This window comes from Platichthys flesus, chromosome 10 (genome assembly GCF_949316205.1).
Source record: "Platichthys flesus chromosome 10, fPlaFle2.1, whole genome shotgun sequence".
Taxonomy (NCBI): domain Eukaryota; kingdom Metazoa; phylum Chordata; class Actinopteri; order Pleuronectiformes; family Pleuronectidae; genus Platichthys; species Platichthys flesus.
In genome coordinates this window covers 18,429,887-18,447,145 of record NC_084954.1, presented here as the reverse complement: position 1 = coordinate 18,447,145, position 17,259 = coordinate 18,429,887, and the positions used below count along the sequence as shown (strand labels likewise).

Below are 17,259 nucleotides of genomic sequence, written 5' to 3'. Positions count from 1 at the left end.
GAAGTCGGAGAAGTCAGAAGTAGGCTCTGTAGTGTGTGTGTGTGTGTGTGTTTGTGTCACAGTCACAATGTGTCTGTATTATACAAAGTCAAAAGTTGTACTGCTAGATCTGTTATTTAGTCCTCTAGAGGCTAAGTTGTGTCACTGTGGATTTTGTTCTTTTGGGGAAACTGGAGCTTTATCACTAAATGCATCAGCTAATTCCCTGGGACATTCCTTGTGTCCCAGCTTTACTTTCCCTTTCTGAAGTACATGGCCTATATTTACACTTAAAAAGCCAGTTACAAACCTGGTTACTTCTATATAGTTCATGGCCATGATACAGCTGCTTCTCATCCTGATGTACTGAAATTAGGTGTAACACATAGTGTACGTTTACAAAATCAGATTAGAGCGGAAACCTGACAGACCCGGGTACTTAAACCTGCAGTAGCTGATGTTGTTTGTGCTGCTGTGGAACTATAATGCACCACACAGAGGTCTTTGTGATACTTGCCCTACCCATGTTAATGAATGAGGTGGAAAAATAATAAACACCAGTTGGAAGCGACTATTCTCAGTGTTGTATTGTCACAAAAGGTTCATCATGGTCACTTAAATTGCATTTAAACCGAGGGGGGACATTTGTTTTAAAAGCATATGCTACATTAGATGTGAGCTTTAAACCAGCATGCAGACGGATAGATATCACTGTGAATATCATTCTGAGTTCGTGCTTTGGTACTTACAGTTATCAGTCGTCTGGTCAGGTCAGGTATCCGAGCACATGATGCCTCGTGGCAAGAAGGACGCGTCTGATTGATACAACAGCTCCCCTCGCTACTTTGTCACATTTGTCTCTGTTGATTTTATCAGGTCACCTGAAGGAGGGGAGAGAGAGAGGCAGAGCAGGACCATTAGTGAAAAGTAGAAATGGCTGACCTGAACGCTGCAGAGTTCTGAACAACACATCAGTGGAAATTGGTGTTTTTGAACATGACACATTCTGAATGTTTTCCGCAAAATAAACTGTAGGTCTTTTGAAATTCCAAGGTAATACATGCAGAAAGATGTGACATTTAAAATGGGAGGGAAATAACAGCCTGCCCTTTTTGACTTTGGCCTGTCATGAGCTGTATCTCACATGCGCACGGCCGGCCATGACTCCACTTGAGTGCAGGGGCGAACAGAGAAATTGTCTTGGCTTTGTGTGGTAAATGCATCCCTCTGATTTTCAGTGTGTAGAATTAAAGTTGTGGTATGTCTTCTTGCAGGGAACAGTGGAATTGAGCACATCAGGGTATGGCATCAACAGATTCAAACCCACACTGTGAAACGTTGGCGCCTGACAATGACAGCATTAATACATCTCATTAAGATTCTGCAACCATGTCAGAGCGCATGTCCTCCCAGAACCCGCTGTTGCTTCTCATCCTAATCGGGGGGGGGGGGGGGATTAAAGCGCACACAAAGGGAGGGAGAAAGGTAGATCCGACAAGGTTTTTATGTTCATTTTAAGAAGAAAACGGTGTGTTCTTTCTCCAGACTGCGCCGGCCAAAGTTAATAAACAGACGCAATTTTGAAGTCTCAATGTAATTTGTGCTCTGTTTACGGAACAATACATGTCTCGTCTTGAGGTTCGCATCTGCCAGACGTCTGTCTTTGCCAGATCGGGTAGAACAGTAATTTACACGAACTCCCGCCGGCTGAGAGGAAGCCGGAGTATTAATGGCAATGGACAAAAGAGAGCATATTAAATAGCGTCAGTGTGATACTGGATAATAAGCACTGTGGCACTGTGACACCGGTGTAGCATGATGGAAAAGCAGAGAGATCAGTCCCTGAAAATGACCATGATTTGCACTCTGTCTACTTCAAAACTTGCCTATACCTCTAGAGACCTGCAGCTTATTTAAGTCTGAGTCTGGTCAGCCACGTTATGAACTCCAATTGCAGCCCTGTGGTTGTGTGCCTTCACCAGCAGTGCAGTTTAGTTCAGCTTTTTCCTAGACTAATGAGATCAGCATGACCTTTGACCACGTAATCGTTATTTCATGAGTAAGTGAACATCGGTGCCAAATTTCAAGGGATCCTCTGAGTTTTTACGATGTCTATATTCACAAGGGAAATGGTTTTGTGAGGCCACAGTGACCTTGACCTTTGACTAAAAAGTATCCAGGTTATCTGAATGAAGTGTTGGTGAATGTTTTTACATTTTTGAGTTAATAAACTTATTGCTTATTTGCAAAAGTTAAACCCTTTAGAGTACACACGGTCCCTGGTGCATTCATTAGAAATGGGGTTTATAAATTAGAATTTGATGAATGGGTTGAAAGAAACGTGGTTTCATGCTGTGTGATTTCCGCCTCTGTCACAGCTGAAAAGCTGCAGAATATCCTCCTGAAAATCCCATTGACAAGCCCCCTCTGCAATGTGGGGTGTTACTAAGCCACAGAGATTTCCTGACTTTGTTGGTTGTAGCGGGTTGGCTGTTGCCAAGTACACCTCTGCTTTGATTCTGACAGCATAATATGCTTAATCAGATGCCAGAGCCTGCAAGCTGTGTTCTCCATCCCTCCCCATTCCCACCCACAGCAGCCCGAGTGCCCACACTGCCTCGTGGTGGGCTTAACACTGATCGAGTGCAAACAGGCACGGAGCTGTAAAAGTTAAACCAGAATTCAGACGGCTACAATTTCACGCCATATATTAAGACACTGCTGTTGGCATACATGGCGCGTAGGTCATCAGCAGCTGTCAGTCTAGATTATGGTTGATGTAACGCATTGAAACATGGTACAGTGGAAAAAGGTTTTCTTAATGTATGTGGACACAATGTTCGGTGTGAATTTTAATGCAGATTCACGACATGACATCACTCATGGGGGTGTAAGGCATCAAAGGTGATGAATATGTAAATCTAGGACTTGCAAGTGTTTTTTTATGAAAATGTATAAATCTCCAGGATGGCAGCTGTCATTCTTCTTGTGCTACTGCTTTTCGCTTGTTAACCTTAAAATGGATTTATCTATCTTGTGCATACCTTTCAGAGCCAAGTAAGATAATCTGGACATACCAAGTTGTGGATGGTTCTTCCATCTTGTCTGCTTGTAGTTTCATTTCAAATGCTACTAGATGCAGCATACACAAAGAAAAGGAGAGGTTTTCGTTACTTTGTCTGTATGAGAGTGTAGGTACCTGATCTGAGTCCATTGGGATGTAACCGATAGGGTCTGGATGAAAGGAAGTTAATTTCAGAGTGACTGTTCTTCCCAAAAAGAGGCCTGAGGCATTTGATTGGGAGACATTTTTGAAATGAGACATAATAGAATTCAAAGCTGAATGAACCTGTGATATGGTATTATCCAATAGTTTGCTCAATTATATACAAAATGTATTACCTCAACCAAGAAGTTAAAGTTTCATCCCTGTCCGTTTGTTGTCAGCAGGATTACACACAACCTGAATAGATTTTTTTGACAAAACTTGGTGAAAGGATCGGACATTAGCTAATAAAAAGAATCCATTTAATTTTGGCTCTGGACAAGGCAGCAGATCAATGCAACTTATTTTGTCTATGGATTTCCCTATTGAATAATGGACAGCTCTTAAGGGGAAAAAGATCATTCTCCCCCAGTGGAAATCTTAAATTCATGATTGGCATTGTTTTGTCTGCATAGCATAGCTTGACTGAATTTAGTGGGAGTGTATGTATTGTGATGTGCGCTCCAGTTTCATATTCAACACATTGGGGTTCTATGTAATTATGTTGGTTGTCAGTTTACTTAAATAAGAAGTGAGTTCCTGAGTGGCTAAAGGCAAATTAAGCTGGGCAGTCGCTTTATTTGCAAGACGTCGCACCAAGGCAATCAATTAAGAGCGCGTCCCATCATTTACGTGCTCTTGAAGGGATCAATCAAGTTGGATGGAGGACACCAATAAATCGTTAAAGCTGTGTGTCCAGTGCTAGTGATGAGCTCCGTCTCAGAGCCAGTTTCCCTTCAGGCATTCGTGTTAAGGATTCACTCACAACAGGATGTGAAAATCAAGACTTGCAGAATGAAACCACTTCTAAGCCATTCCAATGCAAACTGTGAACCAAACACGGATGTGTACGGAAACAAAACGTCAGCATAATACAGCATATTAATTGGGCTTCCATATGAGAAACAAATATCCCCTCATACTAAACACAAACGAACACACTGTTACTTCACATGGTCAGTTTTAGTTAGTCTGATCTGAGCCACAGAAAACACATGTGATCCAAACCAAAGCCTCAACTGGACTGTTTTTTTAGTCTCCATGCATATAAGTTATCGGGGGCATTTAAAAGAAGCAGGCCATGTAAATTGATGTGCACGTGTTGGCCACTTATTCATGCACAGACATATAAAGGCTCTATAAAATAGCAGGCCATGAAATGTATTTATTGCAACTGAATGTACAGTGCGTCTGTGTCCATAAAAGCTGCTGAAGGGCTCGAGTACCAATTTATCTCTCTGTCAATATTCAGTTGGTCACAGCCAAGACGATTAAGTCCAACAGGGACCAATCAAACATGGCTAATTAAAAGAATGTTTGTGTGGATGGTGTTTACATTGCTGGGTATTTTGATCTGCTAGAGAAAGGTGGCCTGCCCTGCCGACTGTAACGCTCTCCAAAGAACAACACAGCAACATTTGCCTTCAAGTATTTTCACTGTATGTAATATAAAATTGTACAATTTGGTTTCCCAACGACTACGTATGTATTATTAAATGTACTCTAAAAGAGTCCACAGCCATTCCAGCAGCTCTGTGAGGCTGCACTTAATGCTGCATTCACACAATGTCATCGGAATGGGAGGAACAAGGAAAACACCACTCGCTTCCTCTAGCTTGTGAGTGTTCATGCATTATTTCGAGGTGATTGGTCCTCGTGTGAACTTTGTTGCCAAACAAGATCGATGGTCTCAATTTCTTAAATTTCTTGGGTTATTCAGGAGGTGCCGTTCATTGCAAAGGGAAACCGGTGCCATAATACGATTCATTGATTATATAGATCCAATTTTTAGCCAGTGGAGTTAAACTTGCAGCCATTCTGCTATCGGTCAGGCCTTAGCAACACTGATGGTTTAGCTAAATGATAATGTCAGCATGCTTATATCCTCACAATGACAGTACATGCTATTGTTAATTAGATATAATAATTGCATGTTCATAGTCTTATTACAATGTGTCAACCTGCTAATATTGGCTAACTAGCAAACCACTCATGTGGCTAGAACATGCAGCAGAGGCAGAGGTATGCTGACTTGTACTCTCTGATGTGGGCCAACCTCCAAAAACAATATTGGATCCTATACTTCCCATAATGCAATTCAGTTATGTATGTTATCTGACTGTACCTGTCTTGCCAGCACCCGTATCTGAAATGCAGGCTTCCTGTTTCAAACCTGCCAACAAGCCACAATCGGGTGGTTCCCCAGACTTGAGGAAGTGGACATGAGACAAGTGCTTTCCCACACATAAGTCATAAGAGTGCTGAATTGGCAGTACTGCATTACACCACACTTGCGCAGAGAGGAAAATCCACAGGTTCACTTTGTCCCTTCCTTTCCCAGGTCTCCACACAGCCTCCATACACACTCTTTCTCTCCTTTACCATTACCTGTTCCTCCAAATAGCATCAAATCCTCCTCTGCCTATAGACCTGACATAATAACATGATGCTCAGTAGAATGCCATGGCATTGTCTATCTGGAGGGATTTGCACATGACACCTAGGCTGCAAATGAGGCACCTCAAAGACTAGAGGTCCAGAAAGAATGCAAAGCACGTCGCTCTGCCCTGCTGTTGGCAGTGTTTTGATCCAAGCGCCGGACGGGAGGACCGGTGGTCCCTTTGAATGCAAATGAACAATGTTTTCAGAAAGGCAACACTCCTTAGAGTCACCTTAACCTACTGAGCCTGATGTTAAAGACAGCATCAAAGTGCCGGCACCATAGAAAGGCGCTCTCATAGCTCAGCACCTCACCGCGAGCGACGCGTGACATTCAAAACCAAAGCTCAGTTGGTTTAAGACGGACATCTGGCTCAGCCCAGTGGTGCAAACATGAGACGTACAGCTGGATGAGAATTGAACGGTGAGTTTTGCAATAAAGGAAGCAAACTTTAGGAAAGTTTCAAAGATTCTCGGACACAAAGCAGTTTCCCTTTCTTCTGCTTTTGACTTTAATCTTACCTTGTGTGCTGCTGTGAAAGATGTTACACGTAGTCTCACCCACTGCTATTTTCCTACTGCAAAAGGTCCAGTGCCAATACATTTTAATGATTCACACCAGTTCTCTCACTGCCTCCAGAGGCTTTCTTTCAGAGTTACATTGCTATATGCATAATCTATGCTCTAACGACAGATGACAGCTTGGCACGCTATTAAACGCGCTGCTGTGGCTTCTCGATCCGCCTCTGCATTGAACCTACAGTGTTTTCTACAACACCGTGCAGGGGAGGGGGACCTGACCAGTTGTTGCCTCTATCTTTAGCTCCGCATCACGGTTGACACATCGTGGGGTTTGCTTGAGCGGCTCTGGGCTACATAATTCATCTGTGTTTGAGCAAAATCAGCTTGAGAAGAATGAATGTTACCTCGGCTCAAGGCACCGGCCATTTAATCATTATCACGGTGCAGCCAGTCTCACCGCTCTTACTCCATGAAGAATACAGAGCGGGGGTGTGCTGGGGTGGAGGGGTGTGCAGTACCAACAGCTGGAGTGGGGTGCTCGGACGCAGAGCAGTCACGGATATTGTATTTCAAAGCATGTATTTTTGAATTGGATTTAGCAGCTTTAATAAGTGATGAATGTATGTGAATTTGAAAAGGCTACGCTCTGGTGAGATGATCACACGTGTGTGGATTACTCTTCTGTGTACATTAAAGCGCACGCCGCATCCATATATATTTGATTAAAGTTAAGTTCACATCCTTCATTTAAACATTTTAGTTTCAAATCTGCACAACAAAATGGTGCGAAATACAGAGCTGAGGTTTGTTTACTGCCCTTTGCCACAGAGAAACAGCCTTGAAGACAGCTAATGACACATTCGCATCAAATCCTTCATAATTACGAGCAGCGGGGTGGAAAAAGAATGTTCACGTCAGCTTACAAAATGTCAAAGGGTTAGGGTTTATTCCTGAGCATTTCTGACTGCTACAGCGTCACCTGGTAAGAACTGCAGCAGTGTCAAAAGAGCACAGGCGACACGACAACACATCCAACAGCGTCATTTAATTCACAAAAACAAATTACTGAGCTCATTCACAAGGAGATATTCACCGTTTGTCTGTTAGAACGCAAGCGTCAGTTGCTCTGGACGTTACTTAAACTATATCTGCCAACCCCTTCTTATAATGGCTGGCTGAGTTAGCCCATGTGAGAAATTTACAGCAACCCAAAAAAATGTATATATATATATCGGGATGAAAAAGAGGTGCCATATATAAAAAAGCTACCAAAGAAAGATGTCGATGTGTAATGAGGAGATTTAAAAGCTGTGACGATGCGACGTAAGAAACATGGGTTACAGGTTATCAGAGGTTTATTTGGTTAAATGTTTCCTCTTCATCAAGATTGGACTAAGTAGTATTAGTACTGCTATCTATACTTGTATTGGAATTCAAGCACTTTGGTTCAACCTTTTTATAATCACATCTCCATACAGCCAATTAAATGCTTTTACTCATTTCAGTATGAACGTTAATAGCATGCAGACAGACACAGAGATTTAAAACCCTTTGTCCCTTACATTCCCTCAAGACCAGGTACAGTGCAGTGTCTGCACTTGTTATGTAATATTCAGGTTCTATGCCAATGAATTCTTCTCTTTGTAAATATCCAACCTAAAAATAACTGGACTACGACCGTATCGCCTGGAAAAAAAGTTTGCTGACCAGTATGGAAACGCCAAAGCCTCTTCATCTCAGCCTCCGTGGTTACCGCCGCATGCCTTTGTCGGGAAGAATTTCTATCAGCGCTTGACAGAACTAAGTTTGTTTATGGTGAGGAAGCTACAGTACAGCGAGAGGCCCTATAGTGTGTCGCAGCTCAGTGTTTAACACCCCGCGAGAGTGATGCATCTGAGAGATGAGTCGGGGTATTTATAGTCTCATTTGCATGCAAGATATATTATGGAGCTGCATACAGTAATTTACTGTGTTAGTTGAGGCCTCCAGTGCCGCACAAAAGATGGAATATTTGAGTTGACGACAAGTACACAGGGGCTATGCATAATGTATGCAAGAGTAATAACGCACTTAAATTCCAAAATTCTTTGTTGTTGCAAAATCTGTGGTGAGTGGATGTTGCGAGGAGGCTTACGTAAAGAGCCTGAGCCTGAAGCACATGTTTGTCTGCTGCCAGGTTGTAACATACTCGCTTCTGAATGCGGGATGTAAATTGTAAGCTGGATTACATCCAAAACATTTTATCGCCCATCACACAGTCATGCAAAGCCGCAGTGTTATGTTCCTGAGATGTTTTGCTCAAATGCAATAGTTGCAACTGTCTATTCCAGCATCCACATGAGCGACATCTATCTATCCAAGGTGATGTGGTGTTCACCAACAACGTGCATCTTTGCAACACCTTGGGAAGTCAGGCCACTCCCTTTTCACGTGAACAGTGGGAACAAAGGATCACTGAGAAGACGAGTGAAGGGGGACCTCTCCCCCCTCGATTCTTACAGTGATATTAGATAGTTCTTGCCTCATTGATCACCCAATCACATTATTTTTCTCAGGATTTTTTGTCTGTGTGAGGCCATTTAACATATTCAGCTTGTGGTTGAGCTCATGATAAACCCGATAATAAGTCTTACTACTCTGCAAAGTAGGTTGTGTTCAATTGTGTTGGGGTTGCGCAAAGAATACTGGAAGTGCACACTGCAGGTCAGGAAAGAACTGTACTCAGGTGGGAATTCAAATAAATGGGCGGATCCAATCATTTTTCACTTCCTCGTACACGATTCAAAGTTATGCAGAGAAAAGTGTAAAAGGTTCTGGAGATTTGGATTGTGACGATAGCACTGCACACAGCTAGACAATGCAAAGCGAAGAGAAACACCAAATCAGAGACCTCTTGGGTTATAAGAAGTGTAAAGCCCTGCAGCAGGACAAATGAGGAAATGGTGGGCCGCCACAGACTAGATAATTAATGAGCAACACTGCTTTGACATGGCAAAGAAAGGCCATTAATGTCTACTATGCAGATAATTGAACTTCAGTAATTTAGTGCTGCTAGACATCCCGCCAATTTATTTGTTTTCTCACGTGTAGACTAGGTTAAAGTCGATTCTGAATCAAATTATCATATCATTATCCTGGTTATGTCACAAGTAAACCGAGTCACCCCAGCCAATAAATGATGAATGGCTCTCGGAGAGAAACAGGGCCATAAGATGTGTCTCCTTTCAAAGAGCTGGATATCACCTGTACGATCACATCTCTGCCTTTTTTCCTTTTGGTGTCTTCAAATACTTTCACCTCTGCAGAAGAACCGTTCACGCACGTAGGTGGTGCTGCGGTGGTGTAGGCTCGGTCCTTGATAACAAAGCATGGCATTTTGAAAGGTTAGTCTATACAGTGTGAATACACAGTTACCCCTCGTTGTTATACCTCCACTCATGGCCAAGTCTGTTTCATTCTATTTTTTTTTTTTTTGCTTCTGAGAAATCACCATAAGGTCAAAACTGCAGTAAATATAACGTGCAGCCACATAATATAGTGGCGTCTGAAGTGTTGCATTTTCATACGGCGCATTTAGAGAACATTTCTGAAATTTTTAAACGTCAATATGATGCTGGCACATTAAAAGCATCTCCATGACAACTGCTTAAAAAGAGGTCCAAATCTTTTGGATTTTATATGGATGTGTTCACAATCAACAATTCCATGCATTTGTCATCAGAATTGTTTTTTTTTATAAATGTCAATGCATTTATAAAGCTTATTAACTCAAAGGCCATTCATTATTTGTTCAGAGGAGAAAAAAACACAGGCTATAATTAAGGTTAAGTCCTGTCACATTTATGGATTAGGTGCTTTGAGTTGAGTAACGGCTGGAGTCGCTGTTAGTGGGTCTGCAGTCACGGTGCTAACTTGTAAATAAAGCTGCCAATGCCTGTGGACGGCTCTCACTCGCTAAGTGCCGCAGTGTGACAGCCCGCCACCAGACTCTGCTTCCTGTCATGGTTAATCACACATGATGAGGCAAGTTGTCACATTTTGATGCCGACATCTGAACACACAGAAAAAGGCCTCATTCAACACCGGACTCAAGGGGCAAAAAAAAGAAGTATTCCCCGTCCTCAACCCTCATACGTCTTTCATCTACTCTTTTTTTGTTAAATCTTCTGTTAAAAAACTGTAATTCTTTCAAACATAAGTTAACAAGTGGAAAATGTGTGTTTGCAGACAGCCAGGGATTCCAGATTTCTCTTTGTCAGTAATATTCACTCACTTTTTTTGCACTACCACACCCAATAAAGATGAGAAGACATGAGAAGGGTTCAGTGCTTCTAGTTTGGGTTGTTGTGCTCGGGGTAATTTTCTACGAAAGCAAAGAGGCTATATTTTGATTTCCTCCGCAGAGGAGATCAGAGTTTGTTTCATTGGTTGCTTTAATGGTTAATTGCTAAACATAATCAACAACACTGATTTCCACCAAACCCAGACCCCTTCCCTTTTCTTTCCCATTTCTACTATCAGAACTAGACAATCATGAGTAGTATTGAGAATATTCCGGTGTTGCTCACTCGCATTTGAGTTGATGTGATGACGCCTTCCTTTATTTTAAAAGAAGCAGATTATACACTGTAGAGCCGAGTAGACTTCATGTGAAAGAATGAAAGGTTTCAGCCTGTTGGCTATAATGGCTGAACCCCGGATGGAAGGTGGTAATTATGTTGTCCCTGCTGAGCTTTGTTTGTGACGCACAACGTTCTTAAAAAAAAGAAAAGAAAACTCCACAGTATACATGTCTGCCAACTTGTATTCTTGCATTGTGCATATTTTTCAGTCTCTCACAAAGCTTAGATCTGGAGTAAACACCGGATTGCCAAAAACAGTTCACACTGTGCAGACTGTAAACATAAAAGAAAAGGAAATTGAGAGATGCTTGAGGACGGCTGTTTTGACTTACAAACTCACACGTTTGAAGTTTGCCCAGCTGTTCACATCACTCTGAAACAGGGTTTTACAACTCTGTTCTCAGGCAACATATGATCCCTCGTTTCAATTTTCACCAACCATACTGAACAATAACAATACTAGTATTTCTTGTCTGTTCTGTTAGCCAAGGCTACTGTGATTCAGGACTACAATGGATGACATGAATCCTTCCAGCTCTGGCTCTGTCCTGGAGAATGTTCATGTCTATCCCAGACCGGAGACTTAAATTTTACGATGGTTGACATATTTCATCCTCCACCTTGCAGTGTAACGTTCAATCCATCCAAATGGGGCTGCAGATTGTTTTATTATGCGTCCCTGCCTGCGACAGCCGGGACCAGAATTATGTTTTTAGGGTGTCCGTCTGTCCCATTGACATGAGGATGATATCTTTTGAGGGAATTTATTCTATCTGTGCAAAGATTACCTTTTTGACTCAATGATGACCTTATTAAAATATAGAGATAAAAGGCAACTGCGAAGTCACTAACCATAACTTGATAATTACAGAGATAATTATGACCAATTACCCCAAAATATCGAATAGGTTTAAATTATGAGATTTTATATCCAAAGGTCATTATAACCTCCCAACCTGACCTCCGCTAATACACTTGTCGACTCATTATTTAACAACATTAAACAGAAGAAGAGACCAAATTGTGATAAAATTTCACATTTGATGCCAACCTTGAAATTACCAGTGCAGTGCCCGTTCTAAGGCCATCTCTTTGGAATGGGTCGATGGCTTCTGGTTGCAGTTTTCTGTCTGAAACTGACAAAGTGACCTGTAGTAATTTAGCACTTGCTTCAGGAGCACAAAGGGCTGTTCACCTGTTTATTCAGTGAAGCTCGACTCAGTACACAGAACCACGAACCGGAGAATCAGTTGTTGTAGTCGTAAAAATGCCGGTGATCATAAACCACAATGTGACTTGTCATTGACGTTTCCCAGCTGCTACAGAGCACCTCTCGGCTGTTAATAAAAACTTTATTAATGTGGAACACATCATGGGAAAATTGCACCGATTTCGAGACTCCACTCCCTTGGGTACTCAACAAAACAAACGGCAAGTGTGAAAGTGACAAGATGAAAGATTCTCGAAGTGTTCCACAGAATGACAAAGATTTGTGGAATTTGTCGTAGGATCTACAGAAGATGCATGTGAAGCATCAATGTTATCCATGTGAGCGCATAAATTACATTATATAAGTCTGGACTGACACTGATATAAATGAGGCATGATTATGTAAATCCAGAATTTCCCAGAGCAAATGAAAAGATTAGTCCTGATGTTTGTATCATTTGTTTTTCACTTCCTCCCACAGTCTATAATCACATAACCCATGTGTCATGTCATGTGTTATGACCCCGTGTTGGCGAACGACCCCTTGGGAACCACTGCTCTAGAAAATGGGGTTGAATCTGCTTATGTGTTACAACCGACAAATCAATAATGGATTAATCACATATTAATCAAAATTCTAATTAAAGATAAAATAACTATTGACGGGTCATTTTTTACTTGGTCAAATGCTTTATTTATACTTTAATAGGAGGAACTGGATTGTATTATGTGAAATAAATCCTTTATCAGCGTTTTAAACTAAATGGCCTGCAAATTACAAGCTGCGTCTTCTGTCGCATCACGTTAGCTTCTTCAGAACACACATAAAATATTCAATTAACCATTCCTAGTGCCGTCAGTCAGAGCGATATGATTGAATCTCTTTCTGCCTGCCGCTCCTTGATGACACCGCAGTGTTTGTTGGTAACATGCTGCATTCTGTTTGCAGAACGCTGCAAACCAGCTGCTGAGGGCAATAACAAGATGCTGATGTGCAAAAATACCGCAAACACCCAGGAGAGGCACGAATGAAGAAACGGGGCCGGCGCTATATTTAGCATCAGCACCGAGTGAGCTCGTCTGATGAGGCCAATGAAGAGTTGCTCCACATTTGCATGAGGTGGGACATTGGTTGTCTGGCAGTACAATGTATGTCATCAGTTAATTAGATGGGAGTATATGCATCCGTCAATCAGTTACATCTTTGATCAATAAAACATGAAAAGCTTTGTCAGCAGTCCCTCAGCCGCGGCCTATAAAAAGACTGGTGGATTTTTTTTTCTTTCTTTTGAACTGGGAAAAACGTGTTTCAGTTGATTTTCTACACTTTCATGAGCACCACCACACAGATCGCTATTATACAACTATAGATAGCAATAACAATACATATCTCTCTAAAGGCCGTTTTTTTCTAAATTAGTTTTCTTTCTCATTCACAGATCCCGAAATGTCTATTTCAGTAACACTTACATGGAACACACCCTGCCTCTTTCATTCCTTTCTACGTTTTGAAGCTTTTTACGTAGGAGTTTGCTCATATTTCATTCATAGCATGATTTATAGAACATTTTATTCCCAAATAACATGCCACAAATGTTTTTTCTTTTATGGCTGTAAAGAGTATTCTCAGATTTATGATACGATAAAAAGATTCAAGAACTAAGACCCCCCCTGAAAACCTCTTTATTGAGAACATATGTAACGCTCAGATATCACATCTTTTTGCAAATTGTCAAACATTAAACTACATTATAAGTATTAATAATTCAACATCTTGCCTTAAATGATATTCATCATTATGTATGTTTATAACCTTGCAGCCTCTGCCTGATTCTTTCATTGAAGGTAATTGTTTATTGTTAATCTCCATTTACTTGTAATGATACAGCTTTGCAGGAGCGTATTTAATCACATTGAAAAATGTCAGTGTCGCAGTCAGTTTGCTCTGAATCCCTGTGCTACATATGTCACAGCATGGGATCTCAACGATCACCTGCTGCTCCGAGCACTGTTCATAAAATCATCTCTCAGGGTTTTTTGAGAACTATCGCTTCTCATTAGGCCCAGGCTAATTTCAGATAATACTGTACTGCAGTATCTGTCTGTAGTTCATTTCATGTGCACACAATCTTTATATACAGTGCAATTAACCGTCCTGGGAGTCTTAGAGGGAGATTAAGTGGAAGCAAAATAAGTTGTTACCCTCATTGCACTATTAGCTTAACACAAACTCTCATGAAGCTATTTTGCTAAAGTGTTCCCAAGACAGCAGTGCAATGTCAGTGAATGCCCCCCCCCCCCCCCCCCCTCCCCAATTTTATATTGATTGCATGTGCTGCTTCAGGCTGCATCTACAAAGATGAATTGAAACATGTTGTTTGCAAAAGGAGGTCCCTTATGGAGATGTAGAGAGAAAAACAAACTTGAGATCAAGCGTTTAAATGGAACAGTTTTTGCAGCTGAATAAGTGGTAAGGTTTCAATAAGTGAATATATGAAAGCAAATTTGCATTTGACTGGTGAAGCTGCACATGAGTTAAGAGGGATTTATTCTTGTCAGGGTGACAAACATCAAGAGGAAGCCTATGGTTTATCCAAACAAAGAATCCTTGTTGCACCGACCACTACGGTTCAAAGTGAGTTGTTATTGAAGTAGACATTTTACATTTCAAGATTGTGGCCTCAGGGTGGCGCTAAATGGGTAGATACAATAAATGTGAGTATTTGATCCTCTGGGGAACACACAGTCGATACTCCCTCACAACAAATGTCCTGTAATTTAATCCAGTGGTTTTAATGATACCTTAGTGTCTGGAGGAATTACATTAATATTGAGCGACTCTCTGCCTCATGACTTTAGTGCATTCAGGGCCAGTGTAGGACATGTTGTGTCCTGAAGGTCAGGCCGACAGTGTGCTTGTGTCAGAGAGGAAAAAGGGGCTGAGACAAACATTACAAAACTCAGAATGTCTCCCAGTGGAGACTATCTGAACATGGCTTTTCACTCTGCCTTTAGCTGGAACAGCATTTGGAAAAGCAATAAGCACTTCTAACTACCTGCTTGGAACAACAATCCAAATAAATGACCTCCCCTCTAGGGGGCATATCAGGGTGTGTTTGATGGGTGTATCAGGGTGTGTCGGTGTGAATCTGTGACTGTATCAGGTTGTGGCTCACTTACTTTCATGAATAAGCTCAGAGTTGTGTTCTGCCACAGACATGAACCAGTGCTCACATTTTAATTACTGTCCGGACGACCTGACATTAACATTTATAACCTTTTTATACTGTCATTACCATACCTTTAGCCATAGTTTATTAGTCGTAATCAAAATGCTTTTCTAACCTGAACTATTCCGTAGTTGCCATGTTCATTGAGTGGTAAGCAAACATTTCAAAGTTGTTGTCAATAAACATATCAGGGGAATTGCTAAATAATCATTCTGTTGATATTGCCTTCTTTAGATAAGATAATTCTTTATTAGTCCCACAAAGGGAACATTTGCTGTGTTCTAGCAACCCTAACCATATAAGGGGTGGGACTAGTTCTCTTAGCTATCATTCTCATCCGGAACACCACTTCCAGTGGGCCGAGGGGGTATCCCAGCGCCGGTTTGACGTCCTTATCAGTCTGTCCAGTCTCTTGTCAGCAGTTGAGATGCTGCTGTCCCAGCACACCACAAAGTGGACGGCTGATGCCACCAAAGTCATGCAAGGTCTTCAGGAGCGCCCCCTGCAGTTGAAAAGACACTAGCCTCCTCAAGAGATAGACTAGCCCTTCATATAAAGTGCAGGGTCTTGATCAGCCCAGTTTATTGTTCAGGTCAACACACAGTTACTCTGTTCTGGACCCACCACAAGCTCAAAAGAGATTGCCTCCCTATGTGACATCTGATACCAAAGAAACAAAGCACACATGAACAATAGCTCATAATTCAATCAGAAATCCATATGAGGCACATATGAGGCTTCCTAATATAAAGATGTAGATGAAAGCTGATCGCACGTATCAGTTCCAACACACCAAATGTATAAAACACATTAGATGTTATGAAGATACTGTAGATATGAGTCACATGAGAAAACAAACGACTGTTCAACTGTTACCGTCAGCTACACACACTGTAACACAAAACTCAACTCAATAGGTTGCGTGGGCTGCACCACATTGTGCCTTCTGTGTCCATGGCTATTGTGCCGCATGCAAACCATCTCAAGTACAGCGATTACTCATGTTCTGATCGCGAGACCACGATGGTTGAACAACCAAAGTGTGCTAGATGCAAATGCCAGCGTTAAACAAAGTTCCATTCAAGTGTCTTCACAGTGAGCAGCATCAATGGTTCTATTTTTAAAACGACTGTCAAGCAACAAAGTCTCCCACAGAAGGTCTCTGGGCTTTTTCCAGCTGGGTGAGACAGAAACTACAGAGAGTGGAAAATGTGAGGAACAATGAGAATAGAAGGCGGCTTGCCTATTTCAATCAATGTTTTACCTTATCCACCGTTCCCAGGTTAACAATGATTAATGCCTGGTGTTTTATAACCTGATGGTTGTTACATACTTTGAAGCCAGAAAACGTATTAAACACTGCAAATACTGAACATACTCACGAGTATGTAAAAGGCCATTGCTGTATTAACCTTTGTGTCGTGTTCGGGTCAAATCTGACCGATTTCCATTTCGATCAATCATAAATATTGTGTTTTACATTTTATTGTCTCAAGGGCTTATGATATCCTCCACACTAGGCATTTGAACATTTACAATTGCTGATCACTACTTTCATTGAATTTTGAGTTGTTTAGTCAACTTTGTAACACCTGTGGTGTTCCCGGTCAAAAATGACCGCCATAGGAAATGAATGGGTGACCCTAGATTGTGTTCATTCATCAGATAGTACACAACCACAAATCCACCACCACCACCACACGCACACACAAACACACCTACACGCACACACACACACACACACACAAACACACCTACACGCACACACACACACACACACGCACGCATGCACATACACGCACGCACACACACACACACTCCACCCCACGTGAACCCCTTTCAGACTGACCATGTGTCCTCTCTTTCCCATGCTTATGTGCCTGTCCCCCTACGTGAACCACACCTTCCAGACTAAACGTGTAACACTTCAAAGTTACCAATTAGGTGTTTGTTATGGGAACCTGGCTCTTTCCCGGGCTAATGTGTCCATCCC

General features: G+C 41.7%; 1 protein-coding gene across 1 annotated transcript in view; it reads right to left on the bottom strand.

The window, feature by feature from the left end:
- LOC133962522 (leucine-rich repeat and fibronectin type-III domain-containing protein 2) overlaps window positions 1–854 on the bottom strand; it is a 62,240-nt gene extending 61,386 nt beyond the window's left edge. Inside the window, exon 1 of the mRNA XM_062398156.1 lies at window positions 729–854. The gene's annotated coding sequence lies outside the window, so the exon portion shown is untranslated. The remainder of the gene's footprint in view (window positions 1–728) is intronic.
- Window positions 855–17,259: the final 16,405 nt, after the last annotated feature.